General features: G+C 31.5%; 1 long non-coding RNA gene across 5 annotated transcripts; it reads right to left on the bottom strand.

Annotated features, from left to right (window-relative positions):
* Window positions 1–8,042: 8,042 nt before the first annotated feature.
* LOC145593105 (uncharacterized) lies at window positions 8,043–13,825 on the bottom strand. Of its 5 annotated transcripts, XR_014102549.1 has the most exons (7): window positions 13,687–13,825; window positions 13,434–13,513; window positions 11,047–11,175; window positions 10,840–10,939; window positions 9,000–9,115; window positions 8,786–8,904; window positions 8,043–8,475 (listed from the first exon to the last, which is right to left on the bottom strand). It is a non-coding gene; the product is annotated as an uncharacterized LOC145593105 (long non-coding RNA). The 5 variants fall into 5 exon arrangements; XR_014102552.1 differs by lacking the exons at window positions 13,434–13,513; window positions 13,687–13,825 and adding an exon at window positions 11,252–13,424 and having other exon boundaries at window positions 10,840–10,975; XR_014102548.1 differs by lacking the exons at window positions 13,434–13,513; window positions 13,687–13,825 and adding an exon at window positions 11,252–13,424.
* Window positions 13,826–17,327: the final 3,502 nt, after the last annotated feature.

Genomic DNA, 17,327 nt, shown 5'->3' with positions numbered 1-17,327 from the left:
TTTAAAAATCCATATTTCATTATATTTCTGGTCCATGATAAACTTATGATCATTATCATTATGTCGACATCAAAATGGACATATATTTCAGATCCCTTATTCACTAGTCCGCTCTATTATGCATATGCATATTATTCATCGGTTCCATTATGTACCGGTATCATAAAATTCCTTTAACGTATATTTTGCATGCTATTTTACTATGATATCTGAATACATCTCTTATTGGTACCATCATAACTTTCTTACAGCATAAATCATCTATTACAATAATTCAGATATCTATACCACTTTTAGGCTATTTCATACTCTATGGTGTTTATATACTATTACACTATTAGTGTTAACTGCACTATCTTGCCAAATATCATATCTATTAGACATATCTTTATTTTTGAACCGATCATACAGCCTACACTTCAGGTGTAGTGATTCAAGTATAATTAACAAGATTTTATCTCAATGTATACACATAATTAATATTACCAAAATGTACCTTCAACGCTATGCAACATGAGTCATAACTAAATACAAATCAAATCATAAATGTGCAACATATCTTGATAATATATATACAAAATTTGGCATATAACTTTTCAAACTACCATTATAGGGATCATAATTATTATTTATTTAATTAATTTTTCCAACTTTTGCTAATCCGTTCTTCTCCCCCTAAGTTGGTAAAATATCTCATTTATAGGGGCGTCTTATTATATACCAACTTAGTAGACAAATGTGCATTAATAAAATTCACTTCATTAGGAGAATCACTATCAAAATTTATTTATCAAAAGATTTGAATTAAACAAGTTTCATCTCTTCTGGAGAACAACTTCAATGAAGAATCATTTCTTCATTAGCTTTACATTGCATGTGTATTTATTATTATCCTTTTCATAATACCTTCTAGAAAACAATGTCAATGGGGAGACATGTGTTGTGCAATTGTATGTTTTTCCCTTCTTTTCCAATTTCTTATGTGCTGATATATAATAGCCCCAATCAAAAGAATTGTTATACAAGCATAAATCACTTGCTTGTAATTCTACTAGGTGGTGATCTTCTGGATCTTTAATGACTTAAATAGTGTATTTGGTGAGCTTTTGGTCACCCATTACTCTTTTATATTAGAAATCAAAACCTATTAACTCTTGAAATGTTCATCAAGACAAATTATTATGAATCACAATCCAAATATAGCTCAGTTTCAATGTTATATCTTGCCATTCAATTCATTTCATATATCTAACATTGAGAGAGCGTCAGCACATTATCAAATGAAACTTCAAGTTTCCATAACAGTTAATTATTAAACCCAGATGGCCTAATTTAATTATCACATCCAATCACTTCTCTAAATTTGAACTCTAGTCAGTTTTTCAACATTAGTGATCACTTTATTAAACTTAATTTTATGACTATGAATATGATTTGATATTGTAACACCAACATGTATTTCTTTATACAATTGGCAAGACAATCAATTAATATTTTATCCAATAATTACTCATACTCTACTGGAGTTTAAACTATAAACTTGATACATGTTAATCTTGTTGGATATTTCATACTCTTCTGGAGTCTTTTATATAATCATAGAACGTAAGAATTTTACTAAAAGTTATTTCTTCTAGAAATGTAATGTAGTTTATCACTTCCTCAAATTCTTCATTGTCAATAGTGGCTCCTTTCCTTTTCAAAGATACTTATGTAACACCCCCAAATCTCCCTCTATGGAAATACTAGTATAATAAGTATAATTATACCGTAGAGATAGACTTGGGCGTATTACCGCCGCGTGATTACGCAAGGCTACTCAAAATACTTAACTCAACAACAAAACTTGCAGCGAAAATTCAACTTTCTTTTATTAATACTTATAAAAATAGTAAGATTGTTATGAGTACTCAAAATAAAGATGAGACCAACATTCTTAAACTAGGTGAAACCATTTCCGGGACTCCATATGCTCAATTATTGACTCCACGTGAAATTAGTCAACACTGCTTACCATTACGGTAAACAGGGCGAACCAAAACAAATAAGAAATATGGATTAGCAAATTATGCTAAGTACGATAAGTGCAAGATAATGTAAACTCAATTTATTTGCAAACATGCTTTAAAAATCAATTCCAATAATTAATCAAATAAAAATTCATTATTCCAAAACCGATTCCAATGATTCAATATTCAAAATAATAGTTAATAAAACAATTTCTTTATTAAGACCCAATTTATTTTAATCCAATTCCTCACCCAAGTGTGCACACCCCCCAAGCTAGTCTCCTTATATTACAAGGCTATTCTTGAGGAAAGACCTGGTCATAGAAAGTCCAAGGCCTAATCAATATACCAAATCCGCATAGTGGGATTACCAACATGCTTATAAAACATTAATAATAATAATAATAATTCAATGGTTCAATAAATCCTTTTAATATCCAATAGTTCTAATATAATTCAAAACCCTTTTTATTAATTCCACATGCTTTCAAAATCAAACCTTGTAAATAAATACTTGAGAATAAAATCTCATATTAATTAATAGCTTTTCAAAATCAACAACTCTTCCTTGAAAAACCTTTATTTAATTCAGCAAACCTTTTAAAATCAATTCCTTTATTTAAACATGATAAGTAATTCAAACCATTCAAAACATGATTTAAAAATCAATCATTCAAAATACTTTTATTAAAATCAATACCTTCAAACATAATATATTTCAAAATCATAATTCAAATCAATTTAATTCAATCACCAATAAAATCATATAAAACATGTTTTCAAACCAATCACTTTCAAAGGTATCTAGCCACCTAAACGTACCTTGATCCTTGCTAGAAAAACCACACAAAAAGAACCTCAAGAACCTTGATTCTGAATATCAATCAACACTTCGCACTTTCAAAGTTCAATCACGAATACACCTTGCAAATACCATAACCATAAGGTTATCACAACATAAACTCAAATCTAATGTGCATGGACTATAAAAATCTTTTAAAATAATACTTTAATATAAAATTATAGCTTTGAAATAGGTATTTGTATTTTAGAAAACTAACCATGAAGAAAATAAAGGAATAGGATTAAAGAGAATTGAATTTTCGTAGGAAAGAATAGGCAGAACTTGCAGAGGTCATAACTCCTTCAATATAACTCAGAATTGAGTGATTCTTGAGCCTAACCTCAACGATTTTTCGAGAGGAACAATCTTCTGTGAAATAGCAATACCGCAAAAACTGACCAGAAGTGCCCGAAAACTGGCTTCAAAGGTATAAGGGATAATATTTGTATGAAAAGAGGAGAAGAAAAGTATGAAAAGGTTTAGGGAAAAGAAGAATAAGAGAGAAGAAGTGAATTGGGTTTTTGGTGTGAAGAATATGAGAGGTATGAAGGGGTATTTATAGGCTAGCTCATGCAAGAATTATGGCAAGAGAATGTGGGAAGAATTATGGTAAAACGAATTAAGGAAATTACTTGGAGAAGTGAATAAAAGAATTAAGGAAAATTTGGATATTAAGGTGATTGTGTATACTTGAATATGGAAGGTATGTATGTCATGGAAAATAATAAGAAAATTAGAATTACTTGGGGAATAATTAAAAAGAATGAATGGCAAGAAAATATGATGATTAGATATTAAAAAGATGGAGAATTAGAATTAAGGAAAATAAAAGATTTTGGGGAGATAATTAAAAATATAATTTACCAAAATAAGTCACCCAAAAATCCATCATGGTGGCTTTAGATATTTAGGGAATTAATTTGCTAGTCTTAAGGAATTAAAAATAATTGTGTAAATAATATTTATTGTATAAAATAATTAATTAATAAAATTTCAATTATTCACTAAATAAAATAACTAAGAAAATCAAATTTTCTACACATAGAAAATCCAAAAATTATAGTTAATAATTTAGGAATTTTTTGCCCTTTTAAATAAATAATAAAATATAATTTTGTTTAATTAAAATATCCGAAATATATATAAATAATCCAGTTTTTATAATAAAATAAATGGATAATAAATCTTATCCAAAATCCAAAAATAATAATTGAGTTTTAAAATACTTTTGGCGCCGAAATTCAAATATCATTTTGGCTTCAAAATTCAAATAGTAAAATAAATTACTAAAATACCCTTTTTAAGAGAATACTAATTAGAAAATACGTTTCAAAAATACGGGGTATTACAACTTAATTATCTTTAGATTCTTATAACACTTCAGGCACGTTATAGGTTCATCAACAATTGGTGTTGTCCTTATGGGACATCAATTTTTATTGGAGCATTTGCAATTAGTATATGATCAATGACATTTATTTATATTCATCTTCAGGATGGTATCGTTTCAAAATATTTAATTAGCATGTGGCCACTTCTATTAAATAAATTGTTGATTTTTAAGTTAATGTATATACCAAACTGACCATCAATATATTTTATTATTTATGTGCAAGGATTACATAAAATAATGGAATGAATACAATATCCCCCTAATCCTTGCATATGGGGCATAAAATGAATCTAACATTAAATCTCATCCAAATTCTAAGGCATAAATTCTTTTAACAATGCATGTATCAAGCATAATAAAGTTATTTTTTATAAACTCTTATTCGTACCTCTTGCCCAATTATATTAATTTCCTATAAGTATGGGCATAATAAATATATTTTACAAGTAAATTTCCCACAATGTCATCTATCTCTTGCTAAAATAGATATTGTGCAATTATGTTTAATTTGCACATCATATAACTTTTACATGAATTATAGAAACATGCATGTAACATCTCAATCATACATTTATTTCTCATTCATTTTTGGGAATAAGAATTTAGTAATTTATGAATCATTAATACTCACCCAAAGTGTGGAATCTATAATAACCACCAAATTAAATTTAATATACACATCAATCAATACTTATACCATCATGTTAGTATGTTTCATAATAATACCCTCTTATAAGGTTACTAACAATATGACCATGGTACAAAGTTAATGTCAATTATAATATAATGTATGTACATGAGATAATATAAATTATATATTAAAAGAACAAAATTTGGAACTTCAAGTCCAAGATTGAAAAAGAAGTATGCGATTATAGAGTATTAATTAGCTTGCAACTTATTATTATTGATTTTATAGTTTAAATACAATTGTACAAACATGCATCTGACCCAAGCATCAAGCGATTCCTCAACAAAACAAATTAAGATAAATTAAAGTCGTAGATGAACACAATAAATAAAATATAGATGTTTGGTCAATATTAAGGATGCAAAATAGTCATGAAATACAAAAAAAAATTAGTCTTTTGGTTAATAGAGCTACAAGTTGATAAAATCAATATTATCTTTATTAGTTTGTTATACATAAATATCTTGGTGAGTAAAATATCTTAGAATTATGGTTAAGAAGCTAAAGACTTTATATTATGTGAGGCAATGATCAAATACTCCATATGCAATCAAAATAATAGAATCAAATTAAACATCTCACAGTAATACTTATACCATGATTTATTATACTTCTTCCGTTTTCAGGAAAAATTGCCCGGAATAATTCCACCTTTGGACCGTCCGCCCAAATAATCCCACCTTTGGATTATTTTTTAAATAATCCGACCTTTATAGCCAATCCGCTCCCAACGGTCCCAACCGGTCAACTAACCTGTTATAATAAGTCGCCTGACACGTGTTGACCTACGATTGGTCAAAAAAATAAAAATAAAAAAATTAACAAAAGTTTATTTTTTTTATTTGAAAAAAATAGAAAAAATAATTAATTATTTCAAAAAGTCCCACCAGCCAAAACCACCCTCCCCGCCGCCGTTCCCGCTGGCCCAGCTGCCGGACTCCCTTATCCCACAGCACCGACCACCGCCAAGAAACTCTCCCGCAGTGCCGACCACCCAGAAGCTCTCTCGCAGTGCCGACGCCCTCCCTCCCCCTCCCACGAACCACCAACCTCCCTCCCCACCGCCACGAAACCCAGTAAGAACTATCCCCCAACCCTCGAAATCCCTTCTCAGTCCCGATCCCAGCCCCTTCCCCTTCCCCAATCCCTTTTTCGGCTACCTCCCCTTCCGATCCCCACGCTCCGATTTTGACCCTTATCCCCTTCCAACGTCTCGATTTTGGCCTTTCTCCTCTTCGCACACCTTGATTTCGTTAATGGTTGTGGTGGGTAAAAGGGTAGGGGAGGGTTGGAGAACAGCTCCGAGTAGGAGTACGGTGCAGCGAGGCTGGCTGCTCTGGGCCTTGTCTAGCTGGTGGTAGGGGCGGCAAGGTGGCTGAGGTCGCGGTAGGGCTAGGGTCTGGGGTCATTAACTTATTTTAGTTTTTTTTTTAAGTAAAAAATTAAAAATAATTAATTAATGTTAATTATAAATAATCATTTCTTAAAACAAAATTAAAATAAAAAATTATTTTTTGACCAATCACGTGATGATACGTGTAAATTAAAACTTAACTAAAAAAAATTACCCACCCAACCGGTTACTGGTCACTTGGGACCATTAGGAGCGGATTGGCTATAAAGATCGGATTATTTAAAAATAATCCAAAGGTGGGATTATTTTGGGCGGACGACTCAAAGGTGGGATTATTCCGAGCAATTTTTCCCCGTTTTTATTTTATTGCACCATTAGGACTTTTATACTATTCACTTAATCTTCTTTGACCGTCATTTGTGATTTAACCATTGGGAAAAAATAGAGTCATGTGGGATCTAGTTAAATTCGTCTCGAAATCTTCTTTTCAAATATCAAATTTTTATAATTTTTACAAAAGTATAATTGAAAATATTAATAGCTAAAGTAATGTATTGACAAACGTGAAATCCTTTATGGTGCAATAAAAAAAAGAACGGATGAAGTAATAAGGTAGCAATGATAATCATAAATCATGCATTAAAATAAACAAGGTGACATAATAATATAACTTGGCATATGTCATCATGTAACAAAAGCATATGTTACCTACTTACCTAGTATGGAAGTAACTATTCCTCATTAAATTTACATCTTCACTCACTAGAGGTATACTAGTTGTGGCATCGCGCGCGTTGCGCGCGCTACCCCAAGTTATCGTAATTTTTTTATTGCAATTAATGATAAAATTTTAGTAAAAAATAATGATTCAATTGATTCAATTTAAGTACTATATATTGATTCAATTTAAGTACTTTATATCAGGATTATAGTAAGTTTATGTGTAATTTGTATTCGCAAGATGTGATACACTACTTTTGTATGAATGCGAATATTAAATCATTTTTTCTATACCCAACATTGAGTTAAGTTCCAAGCCTTCAGTCTGTCAGGTACTTACCAAGACCCACTAACATATGCGAAGTACTTGTATATCAATGTTTAATAATGAAATCGAATATTGTGAATTATTTAGACAAAGTTGTATCATGCTAATTAACTAATTAAGTTTAGCATTTATTCAAGCTGTTTATGTTCTGCTGCATAATGTAAGGCTAGTGTTTTTTGTGTTATTAGGAAGATTTTATAATGTTCCAGTTTTGTCTGTATCTCATCTCTTTTATGTAAATGTTTAATTTTGATTTACTTAGTGTTTTTTATGTAAAACCCTATTGTTTATAGTGGTTTGCTGGTTAAGAGTGCTTTAGAGTAAGGTGCTGGTTGAGTTAATATTTAAGTAGCTGGTTGTGCATGGAATGTTAAGCTGCCAACCTTACATGCCATCAACTTTAGTCTATTGATTTAGAGCTCCAATTTAATTTCAGGACAAAACCTAGTCAGATGTTGACAGCTTGTTCAGATTATAAGTAGACCAGTTGAACAATCTTATAATCTCACCTTGTCCTCGTGGATAATCTTAAATTCACAAGCGTTTACTGAGATGCTAGACTCCTGGAAACTTTTCAACACCAGTACTGGCAATTTCATCTTCAGTACCAGTTATAAGCAGAATTCCATATGTTCCTCATACATAGGAAACATACCCATATAGCAACAAAGGTACTTTGACGTGATAAACAGATAACATGATCTTAACAATAAATGTTGAATTTCATCTTCAATTACTTCTCAATGTTCAATGTAATCATCAATACGAAATTTCAATTCTAGTACAAAATTGTTTAGAAAATGCTTCTTATAATTTATAATTAAAATTCCCATTCCAGAGGAAAGAATACTCATCTCATGCATGCACATAAGGTTGCTTTGTGAATTTCTACTGTATCCTCTGGTTTATATATTGCTGCAATACTTTACATCAACTATTAACTTCCAACCTTACATACTTGCCGTCAACTATAATTTGAGCTCGAATTCACCTGCAGGGTAAAACCACTTGTATTAGATTGTTGCCATATCTTCAAGGGTAGCTCTAATTTCACAATCGTCCACTGAAATGCCAGAGACTTTACGACTCCAGTTTTGGAAGTTTCCTCATCTTCAGAGCTCTGCTCTTTCTGGAGCCTGTTCACAGTACAGGAAATTATAGTTTAAATATCGTGACACCAATACAGCCACAAAGGTACTTTAAATTGACAAAAATATAACATGATCTCTACTGCCCAAAGATCACAGTACTTGACATTATCCAATGATATTTAGGATGGGATCTAAAACTGACCCGATTAGATCAATGATGAAAACCATTTATTTGGGCATAGTGATGCATGATTCATCATTTATGAATAAATAGAAGAGTCAAGGGAGAGGCTGGACTCAAAAGATCCTGTATATATAAATAAATAAAGTGAGAAGTCAAGAGTAGTTTACATACCAAGATCAGTCTCAAGATCTATCTCATCTTCCGTGGCAGCTAATAAGTGAGTTGACCTTCAAGATCCACAAGATCTAGATTCAGTCCATGCCTGGTAGCTAGATGATAGCTAGATGATCCTGCAGATCCAAACAACATCAGAAGCAATACTTACGGCGTTATTTAGAATTGAAATAACTTAAAAGGCCATCATAAGTTAAATATAACACCAAACCTGAAATCTAGCCTTTCCAACAGAAAACAGACCTTCAATTCAGAAGTTGTACCCTTCATTCAATCATTCCTTCATAAGAATTCCTCGAAAACGTTCAAAAATATCTTCAAAAATACCTGAGAATTTATGTCGATAAATGAGATGGGATGGTGAGCATTAGTTTAATATTCCATAAATGGGGGGATCAGTGTAAACTTTCAAAAGTTTTAGCAAATTTAACAGCCTTAGTCTATTATTCCATTCAATGTTATAGTAAAATTTATATCCATCTTTCCAAACAATGTCAATATTTGTATTCAAATCTACGAAATATTTTGACTTTAATCTTATTAGAAGTTGATATAATCAAATAATAAGTACAATTGAGGCATATAAGTTATATTCAATTGTACAGTATGGATTTTCAATGTGGAAATTCCAATTAAGTTTGCTATAATGCCACATATTTTGAAAAGCACCACTACTCCCAAACTAATCCACATATAAAATCTTTCATCATCCTTTTTTACACTCCAAGCACCAACCATCATCGACCAATTTACAACTACTCAAACCAATCATATAATGAATTCAACTAAACAAAAAAACCCCATGCAAATTAATCATCACAAAATGCTCCAGTCGGTGAACTCATGTGGTTTCAACGCTTTTGAACCCCTTCAAATTATTTTATTTATTGCCAACAAAACCCCATTCATAATACTGGTCTAGGGAATATTTTCGTAGACATCAACTGTATACTCCCAAAAATACGTATAAATATTTTTCTAAAAAGAATCAAAAGTAAACATCGAAGGGCTAGAATTTAAGCAACGAGAAAACAAGCATTCTTTCAAAAAAAAAAAAAATCTTAAAGGAAGCAAGCATACCTTCCCACTAAATGTACAAGTCCTTTAAGTAACAAACTTTAATTGAAGAAGATAAATAATCAGAGCAAATAAGGGAGGGATACATCGACCTATGAGCACTGATCCTTGAATCTATTTTAAAAATTGAGGAAGAGAAGAAAGAGAGTTACTTTGTTTGATCAAACACAGTAGGAATTTGTTCCGAAATATCTTATAGATTACTTGCCAATCAAAAATGTTTAAGATGTTTCTTTTTCTATTCTCACTCTTGATTCCTATAATAACAACCTACTTGTTTATCATCTCTCTAGAACTCTACCTTGTGGCCTGTTCTCTCTCTTTTTATTATTCACTTCCACATCCCTCTCTCTTGCTTTCTCTCTTTGTTGTTAATGGTTCTCTAGATCCATGAAGGTACACCTCCAAGGAAAATCCCACTTTGTCAGTTTTGATTAAAAAGGAGTCTGATGAGCTAGGATTGTTGGGCTATCATAAAGTGTATTGTAAATTTGCAGTAGTGGGTAGGCTAGATGTAAATTGAGAGTTTTGGTTGCTATTGTAAGACATCACCACTGCTTTGGCTAGAGCATTGAATTACTCGTAGTTAGGTCTTCGTTTGGAAAAAGATTGAGCAGATAAGATGGCATGCTTTAAGGCACATGTGAAGTGATATACACTTTGCTGTATGGGGGTATTTAGCTGTCAGTCTGATATTGTATTTGGCTCCTCTTATAACTCTTCTAATAACAAAATTTAGACCGCAAAAAATTTCACAAAAATCACAATTTTATCAGCAAAACCCATCACGATCCCTAATTATGAATAAAACCCATCAAAATAAACAGAACTTAAAACCCAAAAAGAATCTGAAATTACCTCAGTAATCGAATTTGAGAAAATTACTCCATAAGATCAACCAAAACAAATTAAAGATACACCCTAGATTTTCGAACTGATATTAGATGATTATTAAAAATGATTAAACATCTTACCTCAAGAAGCTGCTTTAATGGAGGAGATAAAACGCAGAGTACCCTTCAAGCCTTCATTGGAGAGCTCTGATTAAGCTTCAACGAGAAGAAAGCTCAAAATCTGGAGGTGGTATTGAGAAATTCGTGAGTGTCGAATCTGTATTAAGAATTAGGGTTGAAATGATGTTGATCGAAGAAGGGAAAATTAGGGAAAATGCTAGGATATACCTCGATTTCCTCATGAAGACGAGCAATGCTAAGCCTCAAATAGTCCGACCTAGAGAAGTTCATCTTACTTTTTTCTTCCTCATTTTCTTCATTTGTTTTACCTCTGTCCTCACTTCTTCAATGCTCCATCTAGCAAAAGTTGTTGAAAAATTAGCTAAATGGAAAGGATTAACCTGACAGCTAATAAGATTGTACGAAGTATTACTTATTACTCTTCTACAGCATACATCATTATCTTGTGCTTTCTTGCTATTTGGGTGTCCTGCCGGGTCTTCCATGTAAATTACTATTTTGCATCGGCATGTACAGAATTAATTATAAGAGTTCCAAATTTCCATTCCACATTAGGGAACTCTGCCTAATATACAGTTCCAAATTTCCAACCATGTTCCTATGAGATTATCTTGCGAAAGCAGTTGGTATATTGCTGAAGCGAAGCAATTATGAAAGAGAAGTGAAGCTGTCAGTGAATAATATTGGTATTTTTTTTTCCCTCCCACTCTTGCTCACTTTTTCTTTCCTCCCACTCTTGCTCCCTAAAGTGACTGTATTTTCAAGAACCTTTTTTTTGAAGCCATATTTTCAAGAACCTAGAGTATGAAATTGATAATCGACTGAAAATTGGACAATCTTAAAAACTAAATCATATTACAAAGCCTAAACCTAATATTGACGACAACTAAATTAACAACATACTCTTAGTTGTAAACTTAAGTAATTCAATTCTCCACATTAAATTAGAAGAATCCCAAATACAGAAAAAAAAATTATCAATAAACTGTATTATGAAATTGATATTCTGTAAGAAATTTAAAAAAAAAAAAAACAATTTTACCTCTAAACCCTCCTTTTCACCACTAAAACCTTTATTCTTGCCATACTTTTGCCAAGCCAAACCCAATCACAGAAAAAGAACACCACTAATAAATATATTGGACTAAAGATTTTCAATACATTCAAGTTAAGATTTTCAATACAAATATCGCATATCCTACTCCTTTATTGATCAATCAAATAAAAAATAAAATACCCAAAACTCCAATCAAAATTATTATATTAAACAACAATGAAAACCCAAAAATAAATATAGCGATCCTATGAAATGAAGAGGATAGTATAAAGAAAATGTATCAAAATCACATTACTTTGCCACATTCATTCCATTTCACAAAATGCCAGAAACTAAACAATTCAATAGTCAACCTTACCCAGAACATTGAATTAAGAATTAAACATCTAATTCTCCATACCAAATCCACTAAATAATCTGTTAAATGTTAAAAGATCTGAATCTAACAAAAAAGCACAAATCTAGAAACTTTGTCAACTTCAAAGCAACAACAACAAAAACCCCAAATCAATCCAAATCAAATCAAGCAACAAATCAATCCCAACTTAGAGTTCTAGCATCAAGAAGTTTTTAATTGTACTTCAAAAAGCTAGCATCAAGAAATTTGTAATAGTACTTTAAAAAGCAAGTGTTGCATCCAAACTTTTAGCTAATGGTTGAATTATGTCAACCTGGGTAGTTCATGTGTTGGTAAAGGTTTTACTTTTATATTGAGTGGTAATTATCTACCTAGCTTGCTCTTGTTAAGCACAACTTGAATAAATCCTTTCCCCACTTAATCCCTGTCCAAAAATGGACTGTGAACAATGAGATGAATAAATTATAGTCGTTCTTTGTTATATTGACAGGACAAAAAAGAAAGACTTGCTGATTATCAGTCTATTTAGTTATCTGTTTTACTAATAGGACAAAAGGCAAGACACGCAGGTGTTGTTGAATTGTTGATCATCAGTACTGTGTGAGACCATATTCGACTGCTTTTATGTGTTACAAGACTCACAACAGAAACTAATAAACTGAACAGAGAGCTAAAGTGAAATGAAACAGAAATTTCTCTAGTCCTGTTCATCAATATCAAACATAAAGAATCAAACTTTGCCATCTAACTCTCAGCAATTCAAAAAACCCAACAACCTGAACCTAAAATTTGTCCATCTCAACATCTTCAAATCATCGAATTATTTCTATCATGTTAAATAATGAGTTCTGATTAAAACAAAATTGACAGAGGAGGCTTAGATCAGCATAGCTTATTGCTGCCAAACCAAATGGCAAATTACCCAAAACAAGAAATGCCTTCAAAAACCAAACTGAAAATTGATTACTCTCAAAAGATTATTTTATCATCACAAGTAGATCTCTGATCATTCATCTATAAATTTAATCATAAAAACAATTATCAAAAATCAAAATTCGAACTCAATTACATTCCAAAATCCGGAACAAAATACCTATTTCATCATTTCACGAGCAAGTAAAATACATAAAAATTGAAGAAATTGAAAGAACAAGTGAATAAGAAGATCGTACTTCGTACCTACAAGAGAATTATCGAGAAGACTGCTCATCTTTCAAGTTTGGACTCAAAGCCGGGCTTCGAGTTCGTCATATTTTCATCTGGGTGATCAACAATTCACGGATATTTTGAAAATTGATGTCGATTTGGAGGTTATTTATTTTAAAATTTAACGATAATTCCACAGATATTTGACTAATAGACAATTAAATTAGCGAAAACCCCAAAAGTGTAGAATTGACATTTGATGATTATTATATAATTAATAGCATACCTCATAAACAGCTTCAATGGAAGAGAGAAAGCTAAGAGGCCACTTCAACAAAGAATTGAAGGAGTCGAGATTGAAGGAATGGAAGGGTAAGGGTTGCTGGTGGTAGAATTAAGTGAATAATTGAGATTGAGGAGAGAGAGAGACTAATGAAGAATTGGATACGTGGAGTGCAAGCAGAAAGTGTTTAAAAATTAAGGGTAGAACAGGAAGACCACTGTTTATTTTCAACAGTGTTTACATTACTGTTCATAAGGGCGGTACTGTTCATAAGCACAGTAGCTATTGTTGTCATATTTAATAAAACGAGTTGTAAAGATTAGAAAACCATAATCTTCATAGCATATGATTTAAATGCTTAGATTATATTATAGTTATGAAAACACGAAATTTTCTTACTAAGTAAAACTCATGCTTAGGGCTTGACAGGACAAATTTCTCATCGTACGCATTCTAGCTCTTCTCTACGACTCTATTACATTTAGAGTCTCAGACTGAGATCTTTTTCATTCGCTAGACGTCCTAAGATCATAAGTCTTTCTCTAAAGGGTGGTGTTGTCTCTGCTGAAAAGCCCTTGACTTTCTTAGTCTCGTCCTGTATCAATATCTGATTCAGGAAATAAATTGTACAGTTTATTACTACAGTTATACAAATAAACTACCTCAAAGCAAAGGATGACAACAATTGAAATCAACTACTCATAACCAATGTTTATCTACTCATTCTTATTAAATTTTTTCTAAATTTAAATTTTAAATTTTATATTAAAGATCACTTCTAAAGAAAAAAATTCCAGAACTAAGCAGCAGCAAAAGGTATCATGAAAGAAAAAGAATATACTCCGGAATAACCTACAAAATTTTCTTCTACAGATCATTACGATTAATCAAAGTTCATTTAGAATCATTAGACTAAAGAACGAAAAGAACAAATGTATTGTATGAGTAAAATCAACCTTCAGTGATTAGGCATCCAGGACCATAGATACCACTCATACCAGTTGGGTGGAATTGCAAGAATTCAAGATCCTGCAAAACAGCAATTAAGCTTAAGTTTTGAACTTCAAAACCACCAAAAAAAATATACTAATGAGCTGAAATTTCGGTTTTAAGCTTGTGATGTTTTTTGTTGTCCATAGTCATTCTCCCTCCTACCTTCCTATTTATTTTCTGGAATCCTGTATTCCTATTTTAATTTCCATCCAAAACTCCAGATTTTCATGATTTTTTTTTTAAAAAAAAACTTTAGGCCAAAATATTATAATCTTACCCCTTATTCATAGAAACCCAGGCTCTAATTTCACCCACATCACTTATCTAATTACACTGGGTTTTAGTTCCCCTCAACTTCCTGATAAATCAAGCAATTAAATTAAAACTAAAAGAACCAAGCTGAATTAATGTGCTTAGTTTTTTTTTTTTTTTTTGACCAGAAAAAAAAAACCAAGCACACTAATTCAACTTGACAGCATAAATTCCACATAATCCCATTAGCTTGATTCACATAGCTCAATTTCCAAATAACAGCCTTCCATTAAACCGAATTCCACCAGATTTTCAATTCAAATAAAAAAAAAAAACCTATTCTAGACATACAACACAACCTTTCATTCTTTCAATTCCAAAATTCAATTCTACGCAAACTCAATTCAAATACAAAATAATCTGAATATTAACCTATCTTATCAATGGAAATATAAAAAATAAAAAAAATAAAAAAATCAGCTCATCAATTAAAGCCAAAATCAAATAACTCACGTAAAAACTAAACCTAGTACTATATAAAACCGACAACAGTGGTTAAGTCTATATCCTATTTAAGTTTTCTTTCGTATGATTATTTCCCCAATTCACTAAAACCCTAATTAAAGTAGAATAACTATGATGAGTGGTATGATCATTTTTTTAGATATACGAAACCCTAATTCATACGATCATTTTTTTTTATGAGTGGTATCATCATAGAATAACTATGATGAGTGGTATGATTATATCTAAAACCCTAATTAAAGCTAGGGTTTTAGATATAAAGCAATACACAGAAAAACTCCTACGGAGGAATAGTTAGATGACGCATATATCCTTAATTATGATCTAGTTATAAATCAAAGAGCCCTTTGGTTTGATTCAATTACTCATTACCATACAACAACAAAAATAGAGAAGTTTTACTATCAATTCAAAATAAGAATTTGTGCTACAAAGGGATTTATCCTATGAAGCAATTGCTATAATATAAATTTATGCTATGAAGTCATGAAAAAACTACTATAAAAGAAATTATTAGAGTCAAGTAAAACACAAGCACAATATTATGCATAATGTTCTAAGTTTATTGATGTACCAGACAGGCAGACACAATATTTATACAAGGAAGAAAACAAAAGCCTTGCTCACCAAGGTTGTTAGTTTCCTAATAAAAGATATACTTAATAAAAGATATCCTACCAAAACGATAGTTCATCAAATATACGAGAATATATGAAAATATTATCCTTTATAACATGATTATATTCTATCCATCAATCAAACTAAATAAATATATTTTAGCACACAATGAATCGTACCAAATAGAAAGATTTATACAATTTTAGCACACAATGATATATTATAAGTAATATCTCTTAGACTTACTAGGAGTAAAATTCCCGTAGATATAACTAGTGTGACCTCACAGCTAAGAACTAACAAAATAAGTGTATCAAATACATTTGCAATCTGAGGATTAAATCACTAATCATCCTATTAGGCTTACATCATGGTTTCATTATATTAATAGTGTATCTCATAAATCATACATAATAATCATTTGATCAAAGACAATGAATTCAATAATATGCCGCGCGCAATACAGAATCAGATCAATACTTCCCCATATAGGACAATTATGCAAACCATTAGCCATGTAAGCATATGAATTTAATCAAAGCAATCACTAGTTCATGGATACAGTGCTGACAAAATTCAATATAAAAACTATTATTATTATATATAGTTGCACAATGAATCTCATACGAAAAATGTACCAAAAATTCCTAATACACTTTACTAAACTTTACACTCAAAAAGTCGAGAACCCCCAAAGAGCGAAATAATTCAAAATACGAGTTACGACACATTAAAATTATGTCTTTAGCCATTTTTCAACCATTAATACACGGTCACAACGAGCCCCCTGACCCATGCAATGGAAGTCAAGATAGAGTCATGGATGCCACCGGTTTCAAATCCATTGGACCTTGTTATGATGGTGGGAATTCCGCCTGAAATCAAACGCCTTTTAAGGTTAATAAGCGATGCTTACATGTCATCGCTCCCCTCTTTACCTGTGTCTATGAAAGATATTAAACCAAATTTAGCCCCGGATACTCTCCCTATCCCTTGTTTAGTGTGGAATGTTCAAGGTGCGGAAAACCGTAATTTCATAACAATCATCAAAGATTTAGTTCTTTCCAATCAACCGAATGTTTTAGTTCTTGTCGAGACCCATATGGGTGGAGAACGCGCAAAAAATAGCCTCGATCACTGGCTATCAAGGCCATGAAAGAGTTGATGCGGTTGGCTTTAGTGGTGGAATTTGGGTGTATTGGAGACCTGGCATATTTACTGTTACACTTATCCACAAACACAAGCAGTTCATTACT

This window comes from Chenopodium album, chromosome 18, assembly GCF_948465745.1.
Source record: "Chenopodium album chromosome 18, dcCheAlbu1.1, whole genome shotgun sequence".
NCBI classification, from domain to species: Eukaryota; Viridiplantae; Streptophyta; class Magnoliopsida; order Caryophyllales; family Amaranthaceae; genus Chenopodium; species Chenopodium album.
Note: the sequence above shows the minus strand (reverse complement) of the source record. Positions and strands in the feature narration are given on the sequence as shown.